The following is a 14,709-nucleotide window of genomic DNA, read 5'->3' on the forward strand; positions in this document are numbered from 1 at the left end:
GGGGGGGGGGGGGGGTCGTTCCCAATCTGTCTCCTCAGGGTGGGACCTATGCCGTTTCACCTCCAACCAGTTCACCCTCCGAAAGGTGAAGTGATCTCTCTTCCTTCCTGCAGAGGAGCATAGAATGAGAGAAGTCGTGAATATCTGTGAGCCAAAAGAAAATAATCAGGCAAAGATATATTTTATGATTTTAATTTCCCCTCAAATTCTTGTTTGTTGGCAAAATGTGAACACACCATCCCACACAATTAAACCAATAATTAAACTTGCATTGACTAATAAAAATAGCCAATGCGAAATACTGTGAGTCTTTAGAAATTTAGAAATTGCATTTCTCAGCTAATATGCTGGCACAGCACCCTGAAAAATAGCACTACTGCAGAGTAAATTTAGAATGCAACACAAAATAATGGTGATAACTAGGCAGTAAAATATTGTGCAAATAAGTTTTTTAAAAAGTAGACTGACAAACAGAATTATCATAAACAATATGCAAATAACAAAAACCAAACAGGATTACTGTAAGATAATAGAATCCTGGAACAATAATAACATTATATTTAAAAAGCAATAGGATGCAACAAACATTCATGAAGTGACAACAAAGGCCAAATCAAACCATATTAATTCACAGCTGGAGGATAAAATGAAGTCACATATGACTGTTGAGATGCTGGTACCTTCAAATGAGTTTGGCAATAGATAGCCCATCCATTCAGCATTTAATCTAATCACTCAAATCACTGTTCTGAGTGCCTCAGCCAGCCAGGCTAACAGTTGACAGGTGGCAAGCCAGCACTTGACGGAAGTAAATATGTGTGGACCGTAAGTAGGGGCCTTGCTGGTTCTACTGCACTCAGGCAGCAGGAAACTCCCTGCTGGGCTCTGATTGAGATGAATGCTTTACAGCCCTGTGATTGAGAGGAACATCCTACTGTGCGGTGATGGAGAGAAATGCCCCCGCTGCACTCTAATGGAAACGCCCTACTGAGCACTGATTGAGACAAATACCCTACTGTGCACTGATGGAGGAAAACACTCAACTGAGCTCTGATTGGGGGGTAAATGCCGTACTGCGTTCTGATTGGGGGGAAATGCCCTACTGTGCTCTGATTGGGGGAAATACCCTACTGTGCTCTGATTGGAGGAAAATAACCTACTGAGCTCTGGTTGGGGGAAATGCCCTACTGTGTTCTGATTGGAAAAAAAAAGCCCAACTTAGCTCTGATTGGGGGAAATGCCCAACTTAGCTATGATTGGGGGAAATGCCCAACTTAGCTCTGATTGGGGGAAATGCCCAACTTAGCTCTGATTGGGGGGAAACGCCATACCGTGATTGCATATTCTAACATTAATGTGAAAAATTATGTTTATTTTTTCCACCTATTCAAAATATATTTGAATATTGAATATACGCTTGTCAGTTCTACTGTGTTCTGATGAGGAAAAGTGTGCCGATGCCATCTAATTAAGAGAAACAGGCTACTGAACTCCAATTGAGAGGTATGCCCCGCTGTGCTCTAATGGAGAGAATTACCCTACTGCACTGTGAAAGATAAATACCCAATGGCGCACTTTGCTGCAGAGAAAACACCCAACTGCCCGCTGATTAACAGCAACGCCCTGCTGTGCTCGGGAAGAGAGAAACACACCACTGCACTCCGACAGAGGGAAATAAAAACTGTGTTTGATGGGGAGAAGCGCCCTAACTGCACTCTACTGAGCTAAGTGGCCTACTGTGCATTACTGATCCAGCTTGGGCTGAGAGCTACCTGACCGTGCAACTCCAAACTCCAGATTCTCCCAGAGGTTTCTGTGCGCTTACTGGACCCACTGGCTGGCTGAAAACAACTGCAGAAAAACCTAACCCTATAAACAGATCAATATGACTGGTCAATAGTGGCCACTTTGTTTTAAAAATAAAAAAATCTAAAATATCACCCTCTTCTGAAAGTTCGTTCCTTACTGTGTTTCCTTTCCTCAAAGTATAAAGCGGTTCGGGAATCACAAACAGGATTAATATGGTAAATAAATATTTAAAACTGAATCCTAGAATACTTATACAGAATACTATTTTACTCGCCACTAAGACAGTTTAGCCTCATTCATACAACACGGTAACTGTGGTGAGAAGGCAAGGTTTTTTAGGAACACTTGGAGCTGAAGAGGTTTTGCAAGGGTCAAATTCTGAATTAAGTGATTTATTAAATTCATTACACATGAATAATGTAACTTACACAGCAACTAGGTATAAAATGAAAAGTTTTTTTTGATGGAACACACTGCAGCAAATCACCAAAAGAAGTGCTACTTTAACCAGTCTTTGGCCACAATCTCTTTTTTTCCCCCTCCAAATTTAGATCCCTAGTTACATATGTGTAGGCTTATCTGATTTGTCAATGCTGCCAGAAGCAGATATTATTTTATTTTTTAACTGCCCAGTCCACTGGCTGAGCTACAGGCATTACAGCAGAGGATTACCCAGCATGCCTAGCAGGCGCGAGCAGACTGAAGCTTCCTGGCCAGTAGGGGTCACTAGCGAGACACAAATTCTGTGCCAACGGGAGGCCCCCCGCTCGGGGGGATGGGATGGCCTATTATGTGGCCTGCTGCCCACAGTTTGCACTGGCACTGTCCGAATCTGGTACCAGAGACACGTCACTCCACCAGTGTTGATGAGTCACTCAGGAGCCTGTTAAAGCAATGATCCGATATTTCTGGCTGAATGAATAAGACTACGTGGCCCAAAGTGTTTTTGTCCTTATGAGTACCGGTTCACTTCCGTACTCTCCCTGTGTGTCCGGTGACGGGTTCGTTATGGCAGTGTGTGAGGTTTAAAATAAAGCATCAGGGAGAAGGCATTGTGGACCCCTTCCTTAGTAATGTCTCTGACCTTCATGAGTACGCAATGAACTCGCTGCCTGCTCCCCATACGGGCCAGTACGGCACACGTGAGCTATTTTTGGAAGAGAACGATGCTTCTTTTTTTCGACCTCAGGGATCAGATATAAAGCACCCCCATCACCAGCACCACCCCCCCCTCCCCAATCCCCCAATCCCAAGAACGTTAAAAAACTAAGATGACAAAACCCTGCAGCCATAGACATTTTCATTATGTGCATACCTGTATATGATTAAGAGAGACAAGACAGTGAACTCTTTCTTTAAAAAAAAAACATTTTGTACAGTGCATTGCTTAATTATTATGTTTTGTATATATATATATATATACACACACACACATATGTACATATATATACACACCCTTTTTCAATAAGCAACCATTTTCAATCAGGTAGGTATGTGTCACATGCAGCGATTCTGAAATTTCAAACAATAAGGCATATTCACCCAGCAATGGGTCAGCCAACATTTTTAAATAAAAGATGCAAAAGATTTACTGCCAGTCTATCAGTCTGGTCTGATTGGTGAATATTACAAAAAATGTTATTCTGCTGACTCATCAAATCTGTAGTCACTGCACTCTGCTTTGGATCACTACAGTTAGTGCAGAGCAGCGTCAGCTGTGTGTGTGGCTCACTGTGCTATGGCCGGAAAGGTCTTTTTGCGTGATCTTCGTGAATTGCGTCGTCTATTTTTGATCCCCTGTCCTAGATGGAATTGTTTCAGACTGCAGACTACGATGGCACTTCTCACCACTGTGTTTGTACTGGGATAGCCACAGGACAGGACAGGACAGGACCTCCTTGCCTAGCCTGATATTGTTTCAGAAAAATACTGACGAGTGCACCTTGTAAGCTCTACCTTATGTTGCAAGTATGATTTTGTATCATTGTATTTTGCTGTTTTTTTTGCTAAAATAAATCATTCTACACCAGTTTTTCTCTTTTCTCAAAAAACTAAAGGCTAGATTCAACCAAAAACTGTTTTTTACATTTGACTCACTATCAAATTCAAGCGTTTGCTTTTTTTGTTTTCACGAGCACAGTTTAGCGAGGTCAGCAATTATCAAAATATATTTTTAAAAAACATTGTTTGTCAGGGTTAAAGACATTTGTTTACTGACTCTGGGCCATATATATTTCCCCACACTTTTCAGAAACACAATTTATTGTTCTACCACAACAAATTAGTTGTAAGTAAGATTAAGTGATCCGATGCACAAACCCCAGCATAAAACAGCAGGCCAGGTAAGGCGTGCATATTTTAAATGTGTACTTAAGCTCAGGCTTACTGCCAGTCATAAATCTGGCCTGTACATCTGCGTAATTCCCTTCAATAATAAGACAGCAGCACACCACTTAGCTTCGGTACACACTGCTAATGATATTTTCATAGAACAAAGCCCCATTGTCCAGTAGCAGGGTCCTGGCAAGGCAGCTAGACAGTTTGAGTACTGCTTATCAGGAGCACAGTCAATGACTACATTTACATGCATGCAGTATTCTGGGAAATGGTCCTCATCCTGGTTAGTCATATTCTGAATAAGCTATTTATATGTGCCATGAAATATGATCACCATTGATATTCCTGTATATCTGTATTATATATATATATATATATATATATATATATATATATATATATGTATATATATAGTCTTCAGAGTATCCCACACAAGCCCCCTATTGGACATGAATGAAATTTACCAGATCTGTGGTTTTGGAGAGATCTCCACTTTTTCATTGTTTTTTTCCTTTTGCAAAAATTTCTTATTATTTTGGAATTACTTATGGTCCCCTGAAAAAAGGGGGGGGGGTGGCAGCAATGTATAACTGACATGCAATGTAAGGCTGACATTTCTACATTCAATATGGATGTAAATGCCCTCAAATTAATTACCCTCAGCCTGCACTTTAACTACATAGTTCATTGTTTCATTTCAAATCAATGTGCCAGAGTACAGAGCCAAACCAACACAAATCGTGTCACTGTCAAAATATTTATGGACTGTACTGTATTTTTTATTACATGCATTCTCATATCCAGTTGGATCTATTACGACCAGGGACACCAGTTTATCTAGGGTACGTGAACCAGAATGGTTTCAACCTGCATTATCATCTAAATCCCTATGAGGTCAGCACTGGCATTAGCACCTGGCTAATTATACAAGAAAGGAATGTCAAGCACAAAAAAAGTATTTTAGTGACCAGATGCAACAGTACACTCCTGGTACACTGTGCACACATCAGAAGGGTCCGTTTACTTTCACAGTTTGTACCTAATGCACACGGCACAAAAAACAACAGCATTTACAACAAAACAAAAAAATACCTCTGATAGTGGAAAAAATAAAAATTTTTGAGTGCAAGCAAGTTTCACTTGAAAAATCTGACAATCCTACGTGCATTTTTTAAATACGCATGTAAGTTTATTTATCTTGCAGTGCTTAAACTTGCACTTGGGTAAGCAGATTCCCAGAAATCGATGGTCAAAAACGTTTTCAGGCACTGCCCAAGCAGAATGTTCTGCTATGCAGACTTCATGGTAAAACCATGCTAAACTGGACAGGGCAGTTGGTATTCTGTCGTACTGTATCGTGCAGTACTTTATACTCCGGATTTGTGGACCTGGAACGTGACACCACACTGGACACTGCAGGGCAGGCACAGCTGCAGGAGCCACTGCACGTCAAGGGTTCAGAGGCACCGCAACCAGCGCAGCTATCCAGCTAACTCAGTAATCATGGTTTGTGAAATACCCCCCTGGAGTCCCAACCTACGCCACATGCAGCCAGAAAGCTTTCAGGGAAAGAAGCGTCTGAAATCGCTTCCAGTATCAACAGCACTACATGTGAGGGCAGCACCTGACAACAGCAACAAATCCAAGGGCCTCAAAATGGCTCCTGCTTCTGCAATTCCAACTTGCAGGGGGAGAAAAAAACGACAAAAAAAATCCTCAAGTAACTTTCACCAACTACCTCTAGACAACCCAGATCTACTGAGAATGTGGACAGTGGTTCTCAAATGAGACTTACTTCAGCACACCAGCTCACATTCCCATCGACCACCTTTGACCTCTCAGCCTGAATCTGTTGCAGCTCCTCATCAGTAAATTCTGACTCTAATACATACGGTAACGTAGGTGAAGCTCTCTCCGTAACCATAGCTTCAATATCTCAATTTGCAGTAGCTTGGCTAATATCAGGAACAGCATGCAAGAACAGCATGTCCAATAAAAACACATTTCAGTCTATTCATGTTTTATAACTGAAAAGAAAACAATTTGCCTCACCGTTATTCCAAAAACAATGCAAGGTTTTTAGGATTGCCACAATAGCAAGCTCACATGGTAATTGTGTTGTTTTTTTTTGGGGGGGGGGGGGTAAGAGGCATATTCTGAATAAGGTGTCAACATGGTAGTGGGTGAGGTGAGTACTCACTCATCACTATAAAGCACTTTGAGCGTTCGGAAAAGTGCTATATAAATGCAATGATTCATTCATTCATTCACTCCATATAGCCTAACATTTAATAGAAGCATGTTTATTAATATAAGAATATGACCAGGATACTGGCAAATATGTGCTACAGTTATCAGAATAAAGTGTTTACATGGGTGATGTAACAATCAAACTACTTGAAGATTTTGAATAACATCAGACATGCATATAATCAAGTTCAAAATAGTTTAAGAAATCCCAAGGATCTGGCAATCTTGTTTATAGTCTTTTCACAGGAAAGAAGCTGGTGCTATTTACTTTCCTTTGGTACAATGGAAGTTGGTATACATATGTTCAAGAGGGCTTTGTATTATTATCTTGATGTTGTAGCTTGTCATGCCTCCTGGTTTGACTTGGCATAGATTAGGTCAGAGAGTAATGTTTACTGTGTGAACTGTTATATAATGAGTATTGTACCTTATCAGACCTGTGTTTTGTAGTTGTTCCAATGACCTTCGGTATACCCTTATTGTACTTCACTTTGGATAAAAGTGTCTGCCAAATAAATGTAATTTAATGGCAAAAAACATAATTTTTTTCATATCTTTTTTTTTGGGGGGGGGGGACGGGTTGTCCTTGCTTTTACAGGACCCTTATCCTACAATTGCACTTATACAAAGCCTGTTCTAAAAACATGTTTATGCAAATAAACGACAAAAGAGACACCAACAAGCATCACACAGTCCAGCCGGTGTTCCTGTTGTTCAAACTCACATAGAGTCCCTTCAGAACAGAACTGCTGCCCAAACTGCACCAGATATACTAAAAAAAAAAGTATGAACTGAGGACCATTGAACCAGTTCTGGAAATGCAGGTTTGCACAGGCCAAGGGAATATAGTTTTGAAATATAAAGGAGTCCTCCAAGAAAACAATACAAATATATATCTGTAAAAAAAAAAAAAATCACCAAGAGGCAGAAAAAAAACTGAATCCAAACCCAAGTCTCCATTTTCATTTGTAAGAAATTGTCATTCGTAAAATCTTTCGGTAAGTGAAACCATCTGACGTCCCTCGCCCGTGTCAGTACACGGACACTGACAGTCACAGACAGAAACACTGATCACAAAATTGTGAAGGTTTACACGGCTTCTCACGGCTGCAAGTTGAGCTGCTGGCTCCCGCAGGGGTTTTCCCCCCCCAATATTTTCCCAAATCTATAAATAGTCAGTGCCTATCAAGACCGACCAGCGAACCCCCCTACTGTACCTTTAAGGGTCTGCAGTTTTCAACACCCCTGTTGAAAACCCAGTTGTTAATAAGGCCGCTTGTTCTAATGCATGGATTAGGCCCCATCCAGGGTCCTGGTGTTGGATCCGGACCGTGCCAGAGCTGGCTGCTTGTGCCAGCGCTAGCTGGGAGTGGTGGCCCAGTCGGGTGACTTGTGTCACGCAGTGTGAAGAGAAAGATTGAGTCATCCGGGGTTACAGCGTCTCATTGGACGCCAGTGATCCCCCCCCCCCCCCCCCCCCCCCCCACACCCCCCGCACCCAGGGACGGCAGCCGTTAGCATGGCTAGCAACCGGGAGCTCAGAAACAGTGGCTTATTAAATGAGACATGCTAAAACTGCTTTATGGCATCACCATGTGCGTAACCACTTGCTCATAATCCAGAGTAACACAATGAATACACATGTATAAAACACTGACCCACTAATAATAATAATAATAAAAAACATGATTAATAGCAGGTGTACTTTTGTTTTAGCTGCATACACTCTTTAACCATTTGAAGAATATGTTTTTTTGTAATGTTTTATCAAAATTGCAAGGCAGTGTTCTAGAACTCAATTGCTTTCATTTGCCAGAACTTAGTGAATGTGGTCAGCATTATAATGTTCACTTTGAAAGACTTTTAAATCACATGCTTACGATCTCACACCTTAAAGAATTAAACTTAAAAAAGAACTCTACTAATATCAGTTTCATCACATGTAATCAGAATGTCATCTCAATTTAAACCCATTCTGCTCTACAAGTGATTCGACTGTATAGGCTATAGGCTACTGCTCATCTTACGAAACTTAAAAACATAAGCTAATGAAACGTCAAAACAGAATTTTTGTGTGTCAAAACCTTCAATGTTATATTGAGGCCATATTTTAATATTTCCCTTACACAAAAACTACCGATTAAGAGTACCCAAAAAAAAAAGAGTACCCCATCAAAAACAACACAATAGTCAATGAGACTGAAAAAATTTTAAATGAATGAAAACTAAACAACTAAAATTAAGGCCTTAAGCTAACTAACAAATAGAGTTTTTACTTTTTTTAAAATTAATAGGCATACATTCAAGCACTTTTTTCATGAATTGCAAAGAAATCTGAATCTTACATTTCTTAGAGAAGTTAGGTTGACTTTGGATGCAAATATGAGATAAGCTTGCCGCTTATTTACTTAACCTGAAAACAAAAACCTTCTACACCTACACAATACGCTATCTGAAAATGGTTTCAGACTAACAGTAAATGCACGTAGAGTCTTCCGCAAGCCAGTTTTTCAAGGAGACAGCTTTCCACATTCTGGGTAACGACTGTCGGTGGGATGTGACTGCACATCTTATCAAGTTATTTACCCTCAACGTATATAAATAAAACGCTTCAAAAACAACAAACAAAGTATAATTTTATGAGGACCGGCAAACTGAGAATATTTATTTTTATTCATTTAATTGGCAGGGACAGTAGGCAGCCACTTGGCGGTCCCAGAATGAGCTATCAAGCTAAAATTTCATCTGTTGTCGCTGGGCAGGTAACAGTAAAAGACAGTGTGCATAGAACTAAAATACACTCGTACAGTAGGTTACTACGATTGGCAACGGTCAGTATCCGTAAAACAAGACATAGCGTGAAGATAATTTTATTGTAGCGATCCGGCTGTCTCCAAACAGACCTAGAATAACTCTTGAAGCAATTTGTATCCCTCGTTCGAGCAACTCTGCCGGGTTCTCTCTGTCTGAACCAGAACTTCTCTCTAATGATCAAACACAGACCACCACAAAAAAAGTATAACACCACCAAGGGTTGATGACAAAAGGCCATTGTAATGAGAAAAATGTGGGGATATTATGACATAGTAGGCTACTCCGTAGGCTTAAAAAAATCACACAAACGGTGGCTTGAGTCGGACTAATATAAGGCATTACTTAAACGACGGTTCGTTCCAAATGGCAGGCTACTTGTACTTAAAACAGACGTTATTTTCCAAGCTGATGAGCATGGGCTACTAAAATTTTGGTAACTACGCTATATACAGTAGCCTATCTGCGTCATGCCCAGCACAATTTGGCCGCATTTCAGAAATTTTCCAGCTCTTAAAATTTGATACCATTTGCGTTCTTAATGAATTCTTTGCGTCTGCTTGTGTGACAAGTTTATTTTTACCCAACGACTCTACTGATGCCGCTCGCACATCTGACGTCTCCAGGGAAAGGCTTCACAAGACAGTGAGACACAAATTATTTAATTTATTTAAAAAACTGCTAGTAGCCTATACGTCTAGGGGGGTTAGTCAGGTAACTTGGCTATGTAGTTGTGTAATTACTATAGTCTACACAAATGCTGGCCGCTGCATACCCTATCAACGCCGCTTTGCTTCTTAAATATGTTGGGCTTGCACAGTCAAAGCATAAATATTTTCTTGGATGTGTTACCCTCCTCGTCAACCAATCTTTTAAAAACAAACTGAAATTATTGTCAAACCTGAGGCAGCCTTTTTTCAATTACACTGCACAACTGTCGACTTACCTTTTGCTTCCGTATTGCATTTCGAGGCAAGAGCTTCTGTCAAGTTTCAAAGAAAACGGATTCACTGAGATATCCAGACAATGTCATTTGAACCCGACAGCTGAGGAAAAGACAAGGTTTTCAGTTACTTTAGAGAGCACTCTGGGGGCGATAAACAGTTTTTTAAAATTCTTGTCAGAGGACATAAATGGCAAAGTGTACCTTCGAGATTGCTCGGGCCTTTGAATCCAGGTGAAATGAAGCAGACAAGGAATCTGGAGAAAGCAGAAATGTTCTGAAATAGGAGTGGGGAGACGGAGAAACCAAACAGTTGTAACACGGGAAGAAGCTAGCTTGCTAGCTAGCTAGCTAGCACATGTATTGGAATAACCATTTGGTGTCGAGTAACAGCAGGCGAAATAAACATGCTCATCAGCTATTTTTATATTTGGAGAGCCGGACCTTGCGGTCCAGTTCACTTTTCGAACCTTCAGAGTCTGTGGACTAATGAGTTCACACAGAACGACGGTTTGTAACTGAAACACCTTGCATTCAGTGAGAAGCAATGTTGGCTAACTGGTGACTTGCTTCAGCGGCTAAATCATGTGTTTTTGCATACATGTGGCCAAGAACAAAAATAGCTCAAGACATCACCCACAATTCACTCTTGTTTTGGTGCAAGCAGTAGCCAACCAATGTGGCAATAAATTGACTTTGATTAATTAAAATAACACTGGCCACCAATCTGTGAGGTCTATAGGCTATTATTATTAGCCTAATGATTTATTATTATTATGAATGATGATAATAGTTTTTTTTACTTGCCATAGTATTTCTTTAAGCTAACGTTCTTCGCAATATATTTAAAGTCATAACCATTTAAAATAAACCCTTAACAATGTAAACTAGACTTCATGTTGTATCTTCTGAATTCATAAATGGAGACAGATGTGACGTGCATTGTAGACAGGCAGTGGTTTTTAAGAATAATCTACCTAAGCTACACCATGTATTCAGTATTTAGTCTTCATTATATAAAAATGATACAATTAATTTAAACTATGGTGTAGAAATCTTTCTTAAATTTGGTTCTCAAATTTAAAAGTGCCATACTGAATAAACTGACTGACCCCTCCCTGACCCACCCCTCCTCTCCCCCAACCCCCCCAAATTTTTTCACCTTGTTATATTCCAGTTCTTTGTCTTCTATCCTCTCTTGGCCGTGCTGTCACTTGAAACATCTGTCAAATCTGTTTTCTGCTTAATTCATTTAACACAGAAAAACACCAATTAATTTCAGTACTTTCATATATCTTTTTCTTATTGGGAACAGGTTAAAACTGCAGAAAATAATTCTAAAAACACATTTCAGCTGTGTTGAGAAAGTATTGGAAATCTACCCCATGAAAAGTGTGAACCATTAAGTTGTGCTTTTAAAAATTAAAATAGGAAATTTCATATAATGTATAACTTGATTTTCCAGATTTCCTTTTGGTGCATGACCAATGAAGGAACAATTTTGCATGACCACTTTTTTTTTCGGCCAAATGCTTGTACCTTTTCGGGAAATAACATTGATCTCTTGGTAAATCCCCTTCATCTCCCGTCTCGAGACGTTTTTTGTTCATTTTAATAGCGGAAAAGAGTCGGTGGGCGTTTTTTATTTTTATGTTGCAGTGCACAGGCACTTACCTCTTGGCAAAGGAGGTCACGGGGCATGGAGACGCGATCTTTCGAACGACCCGGCCGCAGAGTTTTTCGAATGGTTTTTGCGTCAACTAATCTTCCCACACACACAGCCCCCCGGTTCTGCGGGCAGGCAATGCTATAATTGGAGATGGGGCGCTGAGGTTATTTTTCCCAAGAGCCCTAGCTGCCTTGGAACCATCCCGCCGTGATGGACACCCACACATGTTTTCTGCAATATCGACGGGGGTCGGGTCAAAGAGCTACTTTGCCGCCGCTGCGCGCCACCGCTCTGCTGCCTGTTGCTGTGGCGCGAGGAGAAGAAGCGGACGGCTTGTCATCAGCCGGGTTTTACGTGCTCGCTGGTGGCACTTGATCCCCTCCCCAACCCCTGCTCTCTATGCTGCTGGCCCACTGCCCATAGACAGACACGCTGAACCTGATTCTGGGGTGGGGTGGGAGTGCCGAGAAGGAATAATCTTGCAGTGTCACTGATTGGCTAAGATCACTATCTTTAAGATCACTCGCTGAAAGGCGAAAGTTAGGGTGATAGAGATTTGCTGTGTATTCAGATGAGAAAAATATTTATATTTATATATATTTATATATATTTTTCTCAACATAAGCAAAGAGGGTTAGTGGGTTTGCGTTCCACACACACTAACACACACACACAAACACACACTTGTAAAAAAAGGTGATTAAAGGCGATTAAATTTATTTGAAATGAAACTATTTTGTTACAGGCTTAAAATAAGACACTGAGAAGTTGCTAACTCTACCATTCAGAGCTACAATATGTGTAGGTCAACTGACAGATTGTCCAATAGGGTCTGTTACTGTTGGGGCCCTACCAAGACTCTAAATCCAGAATATGAGAGGGCACGATAATGAGAGCAGCTCTTTCAGCACACCAAGGCTTTACATTTACCTGCAAACTAGAGAGCATCCAGCACTGCATCAAGCCTGGTCTGGAATACCCCAAGGGCCGCTGCCTGTACTATATGGTCTAGCAAACTGTTCCACGAATCATCTCTCTGTAAAACTTTACTGTTACTTAAATGGGTTATTTCTGGGCATACATTCAGGCAAATTAAACAGCAAAACAACTGCACATTATCTTTCTGAAATGAGCCGTCTGATTCAAGTGTGAACCACTGTCTGTCCCTTGAGGATGGTTCTCAGTGTAGCAATGCATCCAAGGTCTGTAATTGACCTCTGACCTGCCAGGGCTGAATATGACCTGTGACCCTCCCAGGGAGGTATATAATTGGCTGTTGCAGTGTTTTTTTCTCTGCCTCATTACAAAATAGAGATACCTCTGGTGGATCTGGCTCTTGCATCTTTCTCAATACCTTAACAGGAAGTGGAAATGGTGCCACAGGAAGCGGGAGACGGCAGCACAGGAAGTGTACGATACCGGTACAGGAAGTGGGCAATAATAGTGCAGGAAGTGGACAAAAGCAGCACAATGAGTATGTGGTGGTGTCACAGGAAGTGGGAAATGGCACCACAGGAAATGAGAAATGGCAGCACAGGAAGTAGGTAAGAACAGTGCAGGAAGTTGGCAATGAGCTTATTCCAATCACTTATTTTATCTGTCCTCATCTTCTTGGCCTTGCCCGACCCGGAAATTGATCGAGGTCCGCCACCTTTAAGGACATTAATCTGTTAAATGCTTCTTGGAGGAGCTAGGAGGCTCCCAGAGAAAGCTTCAGACAGGATATACAAGAGCATCCATTGTGAAAGTTTTTTTTTTCCAGAATGTGTGACACATAAATGATCAATCTGTGGATCCACTTCTCCACATCTGCCAAGTCTGTAACTGACATGGTTTCAAATTGACCCCTGAAAGAGCAAGGATGTTCCATTTTCCAAATAAACATTTCCTCAATTTCTCCATCCTCAAATATTTTCCTCGCATCCTTTGCTTGCGTCCTCCGTTGGGCAGAGCTAAGGACGCAAGGAGTGAAAATGAGCAACTGAAATAAGCCAAATGGAAACCCAGGAAGTGGGCACTGTCAGCACGGCTGGACTACCCAGTGACAACATCCTTTTAGACGGTGCATGCTGTGGCCTGCCCCCTCCCAAATTTTTACAGGGAGTTTGCAGTGATGGGACAGTTCATAATCTTGACTGGGAAATTCCAAATTAGGGAATAAAAGAAAATCTGTGTTCAGTCAGGAACCTGGAATTATCTTGGGACCCCCTCCCCACCCACCCCCCTGTAAGAAGACGGTGTGGAGCCACGTTTGTCTGCCCTCTGAAATGATTTGTCAGAAGTGCTGTCTGATCTTAGCAGCAACTGAAAGCCTTACAGGGACAGCAGCCAGAGTGTCGCTCGGCTCTTCCATCACGAGTTTATTCTCCGACTCCCAGGTCACATGATTCCTCCCCCCCCCCCCCCCCCCCCCCCAAAAAAAATAAATAAACAGGCAATATGTTGGGCCAAGAAAGAGAGACGCTTTTGCAACACCACGAGTCATAATATGCTGTCAAAACAAGTCACCGTGTCCTCTCTTCAAATGCTGGAAATCATGTTCCTCCCTAGGGGAGCTGCATGACATAGACGAGAGGATCCTCCTGCTCAGGTTACATGGGCAGACCACGGCTGCGGTCTATTTGTTGCACGTTTGCAAACTGCAGCCGCAGCCGCTGGAGCCGGGTTACCCAGCTCCAGAGGAAAATAACCTGCGCGTCGCCGCTCAATGGGCTCCTTCTGTCTTGAGTGCTCGGGAGGGGCCGACGAGCCATTCAACCTATCAGATATCAGCATATTCCTGTCAATCACAGGATCGCGTTACGCCACCAACCCCCGTCCGGGAAGATCGGAAAGTCCCTTCCCCAAGCACCGTCATTTTTTCATTTTTTATGTTTGTTTTTTCGTTTGT

General features: G+C 41.5%; 1 long non-coding RNA gene across 3 annotated transcripts; it reads right to left on the minus strand.

Annotated features, from left to right (window-relative positions):
• Positions 1–6: 6 nt before the first annotated feature.
• LOC118217588 lies at positions 7–12,107 on the minus strand. 3 transcript variants are annotated; one of them, XR_004763228.1, is made up of 5 exons: positions 11,825–12,107; positions 11,313–11,389; positions 10,355–10,407; positions 10,154–10,253; positions 7–107 (listed from the first exon to the last, which is right to left on the minus strand). It is a non-coding gene; the product is annotated as an uncharacterized LOC118217588 (long non-coding RNA). The 3 variants fall into 3 exon arrangements; XR_004763226.1 differs by having other exon boundaries at positions 10,355–10,427; XR_004763227.1 differs by having other exon boundaries at positions 10,355–10,427; positions 11,313–11,392.
• Between the last annotated feature and the right edge of the window lie 2,602 nt (positions 12,108–14,709).

This window comes from Anguilla anguilla, chromosome 18 (assembly GCF_013347855.1).
Source record: "Anguilla anguilla isolate fAngAng1 chromosome 18, fAngAng1.pri, whole genome shotgun sequence".
Classification (NCBI taxonomy): domain Eukaryota; kingdom Metazoa; phylum Chordata; class Actinopteri; order Anguilliformes; family Anguillidae; genus Anguilla; species Anguilla anguilla.